Here is a 4,267-nt window from a genome sequence, read left to right as displayed (position 1 = left end):
AGGAGGGGTGTGGGGAGGCCGTCTTTGGAGAATTCCAGGATGGGTGCTGGGTGAGAGAGACGTGTGCTGGAACTGTCCAGGGCGGAGGTGGGCCCTGCGGGGGCCCTCGGGAGGGCCCTGCTCTGATTGGCCGGCAGGGCAGGGGCGGGAATTCTGGGCGGGGCCACCCCAGTTAGAAAAAGCCCGGGCTAGGGCCAAGGAGCAGGGTGAGGGAGGGGGTGGGAGGGGTGGGGGGTAACGGGGGAAACTGGGGAAGTGGGGAACCGTGGGGCAACCAGGGGAAGATGGGGTGCTGGAGGAGAGTTTGTGGGAGCCAAGGAGCACCTTGGACATCTGGAGTCTGGCAGGCGTGACGACGGGTGGAGGGGCTAGCTCGGGGCAGGGCTGTGGGGTCTGGGGCCAGTGAGGAGAGCGGTGTAGGCGCCCAGGCATCGTGCAGAGGGAGCAACATCAGCTGGGGGCGATGGGCCCGAGCTAGGGCTGGAGAGAAGGGGGAGCCAGGCATTCATCCCGGTCACTTTTGGTTACAGGACGTGGCAGCTGGTTGGACGAGGGGAGCTGATGGGCAGGGTTTGATCCCAGGGCCTGGGCAACGGAGGTGTAGCTGGCAGCAGCGGGCAGGTGAGAACCCCATCTGCCGGGCAGGTGAGTCCCTTCCCTCCTCAGGCCTCGCTTCCCCAGCCTTCTGAAAGAAGGAGGTTTAGGGGATCGAGGGCTGGCGGGGAGAAGCAGATACCCTCCCGGCAGAGGGGCAGGATGGGGGCAGGAAAGTTAGCAAAGGTGACATCTTCTCGGGGGGAGCCGAGACTGCGCAAGGCTGGGGGGCTGCGGGCTCATCCCAGGCAGAAAGGGCAAGAGGGCAGGGACGGAGCACAGGGTGGCCAGCGTAGGGTCCAGCACGTGGGGTGGTACCCCAGGCCCGGGTCAGACAGGGACAAGGCAGGGGACACAGGACAGAGGGGTCCCCAGCTGCCACCTCACCCACCGCAATTCATTTAGTAGCAGGCACAGGGGCAGCTCTGGCAGGGCTTTCTCAGGCCTATGCCAGAGCCTCGAGGGCTGGAGAGCGGGAAGACAGGCAGTGCTCGGGGAGTTGCAGCAGGACGTCACCAGGAGGGCAAAGCGGCCGCGGGAGGGGCCCCGGGACATTACGCAGCAAGGAGGCTGCAGGGGCTTGGCCTGCGGGCGCCGTTCCCACGAGGCACTGCGGCCCAGGGTCTGGTGCGGAGAGGGCCCACAGTGGACTTGGTGACACTGTATGCCCTCACCGCTCAGCCCCTGGGGCTGGCTTGGCAGGCAGTACAGCATCCAGGGGAGTCAAGGGCATGGGGCGAGACCAGACTAGGCGAGGCGGGCGGGGCGGAGTGAATGAGAGCTCTCAGGAGGGAGGCTGGCGCAGGCAGGGGTGAGGAGCACAGCAGGCGGCGAGCGGGAGGCACTGGCCTCCAGAGCCCGTGGCCAAGGCGGGCCTCATGGGCGACGACGGAGCCGGGATCGGTGCCTCAGCGTTCGGGCTGGAGACGAGGGTGAGTTTTTTCTCCTCTGCCACCCTGAGCCCCCACCCGCCCCTTCCCACACAACCAACACCTCTCTCGTTCTCCCCACAGCCAGGTCTCCAGTCGGGGTGGACGTGCCCACCAGCTGCCGAAGGCCGGGACGCCAGGTCCGGCGGACTTGCCGAGTGGGACATGACATGGTCCGGTGTGACGGCGAGGACAGAAGGGGCGCGTCCGGCCTTCCTGGTAAGCATGTCTGCCCTCCTTGCGTCGGGACGGGGCCCTGCCCAGACCGCCCGGCCGGGCCACCATCTCACTACCCCCACCTTTGTCTCCTACAGAACACCCTAGGCTGGTGGGGCTGCGGCAAGAAGCGGGTCTGTTTCTTTACTTCTCCCACGGAGTCGGCACACTACAGCTGCCCTCTGGGCTCCCAGAACCCACAACATGAAAGGTACGGGGCCTCCTGCCACACCTGGGGTGGGGGGCACGTGAGAGGAGCTGAGTGGGACCTCACTCCTTCTCCATCCGCAGAATGGTGCTACCCAGCTCAAGCCTGGGCCTTTGAATCCGGACACAAAACCCTCTAGTTGGAATCGAACACGCTGCACTTTACAACCACTGCACTACTTGACTCAGGAATCGGCTCCGGAAGGTGAGCACCAGCGCTCCTTCCGGAAGCCTCCAGGCCCCCGAGCACCCTGCCCCCACCCAACCCACGTGTCGCTATTTGCAGGTGAAGCTAGAGGAACAAGACCTCATCAACCCAACACCAAAGACGCCATCGGACCAGCAGCGCCCGCAGCACCCACCCCCCACCAGCGACTCCATCTTCATGGCCACCCCCTGCGGCGGACGGTTGACCACCAGACACCGCGTCATCCCAGAGCTGAGCTCCTCCAGCGGGATGACCCCGTCCCCACCACCTCCCTCTTCTTCTTCTTCATCCTTCTGTCTCTTTGTTTCTGAGCTTTCCTGTCTTTCCTTTCTCTGAGAGATTCAAAGCCTCCCCAACTCTGTTTCCCCCGTCCCTTCTGAATTTAATTTGCACTAAGTCATTTGCACTGGTTGGAGTTGTGGAGACAGCCTTGAGTCTCGGTGCGAGTGTGCGTGAGTGTGAGCCACCTTGGCAAGTGCCCGCCCAGGGCCCGGCCGCCCTTCATCTGGGCTGGGTGACTGGGCGCCGGCTGTGTGCCCGAGGCCTCACTCTGCCCTCGCCTAGTCTGGAAGCTCCAACATCACGGGGCAGCCTTCAAGCATTCCATTACGCCCCATCTCGCCCTGTGCCCCTCCCCACCAGGGCTTCAGCAGGAGCCCTGGACTCATCATCAATAAACACTGTTACAGCAACTTGTCTCAGGGACTCTGGAATCTGGGGCTGTGGGCCTGACGTGGGGGAGGCCAGCCTTGGGCAGAGGGGGGCTGGAGGGAGGGGGAGGGGGAGGAGTACATGAAAAGGGGATGGGGGTTCCAGGGCGGGGGACTCAGGGATGGGTGCAGCACAGCACACACCAGGGGTGGGGTGAGCAGAGGGTGTGTGGACATCAGGGGTGCAAGGCAGGCGGTCAGCACGCAGTGATGGGGGTGGAGGGGCTGCAGGACCAGGGGCTCCACAGAGTGGGAGGGCCTGGGCTGGCGGAGGGGGCCTGGGTTCTGAGGCAGGGGTCAGGGACCACCAAGGCACCCCCAAACGAGTGCCTCCTGCCACCCCAAAGTCCCATCAGAATGACACCTTGGTGCTGGCCCCAGACTCCTGAGGCTCAGACTAGGTGACTGGGATAGGGCTGGCCCTGCCACTCTGGGAGGCCCACAAGGTGCTCTGGGAGACCCCATCCCGAGAGGGGCACAAACCACTTGCCAGTCCCGTTCCTGCTCCCCTGTTGCTGTGGGTGGGAGCCGGGGCCACATCGGAGGGACGGCCCCCACACAAGGAGCCAAGGGGTGGGGGTGGGAGTGGGCAGGTGGGCTTGGGGGGGAGGTCCTAAGGAGGCCAGGGGACCAGAAAGAAGGAGGAAGGAGTTGAGGGTGGCCACAGAGAGGAGGTGAAGGAGGGGCAGGAGGGCCGAGGGTGAGGGGCTCCCGAGATCTCTCCCTGGGGTTTTGCTGCTGGAGCCCCAAGAACCCTGGCATGCAGGGGTTTGCTTCCCGGGTGCCAAGGCAGCCCACTCATGGGTTCGGGGTCAGCTTCCCCACAGAGGCCAGCGGCTGGCAGCTCCCTCAGCCAGGCCTCCCAGCCCCCAGCCCCTCACTCTGCAGGCGCTGGGAACACAAGGGGCAGCCCCTGGAAATAAGGGTGGGGTCCTGGCCTCCCCATTCCTTCCCTCCTCCCCCCTGCCTTCCACCCCCATTCCCAGTGCACAGAGCTGTCAGGAAAATTCCTCCCCGACTGACAAAGAACAGACAGGAAGGCGGTTAGGGACGCCCCTCCCCTACCGGCCCAGCCGCCTTTGGGGTCTTGGTGTCCAGGGCGGAAGAGCAGGGTGGTTACCCACGCCCCTTGGGTCTGGCCTCCCCTCTGCACCCTCTCTTGCCCCGTCCCCATCCAGCTGTGGGCCCTGGGGTCTGTCAGAGACTGAGGGGTTTCCAGGGACACACTTGTGTGTGAAAACCTGGGCGGATGATCACCCCCCAGGATGCACGTAGACATCCGGTGAAGGAGTTTCTTGAAGCCTCTGGGATGGTGCCTCTGGGACTGGCTGCCATCTCATGGAGGAGGTCAGAGGTCGCTGGGGCCAGCCCAGGGTGAGGCCGCATTTGTCTTCCTGACCCTA

The 4,267-nt window shown here is 64.8% G+C and overlaps 1 long non-coding RNA gene across 1 annotated transcript; it reads left to right on the top strand.

Moving 5' to 3' along the window:
* The first annotated feature begins 210 nt into the window (after window positions 1-210).
* Window positions 211-2,846, top strand: H19 (H19, imprinted maternally expressed transcript (non-protein coding)). The gene is made up of 5 exons (NR_138254.1): window positions 211-1,526; window positions 1,608-1,742; window positions 1,838-1,950; window positions 2,031-2,151; window positions 2,233-2,846. It is a non-coding gene; the product is annotated as a H19, imprinted maternally expressed transcript (non-protein coding) (long non-coding RNA).
* Window positions 2,847-4,267: the final 1,421 nt, after the last annotated feature.

This window comes from Chlorocebus sabaeus, chromosome 1 (assembly GCF_047675955.1).
Source record: "Chlorocebus sabaeus isolate Y175 chromosome 1, mChlSab1.0.hap1, whole genome shotgun sequence".
Classification (NCBI taxonomy): Eukaryota; Metazoa; Chordata; class Mammalia; order Primates; family Cercopithecidae; genus Chlorocebus; species Chlorocebus sabaeus.
Note: the sequence above shows the minus strand (reverse complement) of the source record. Positions and strands in the feature narration are given on the sequence as shown.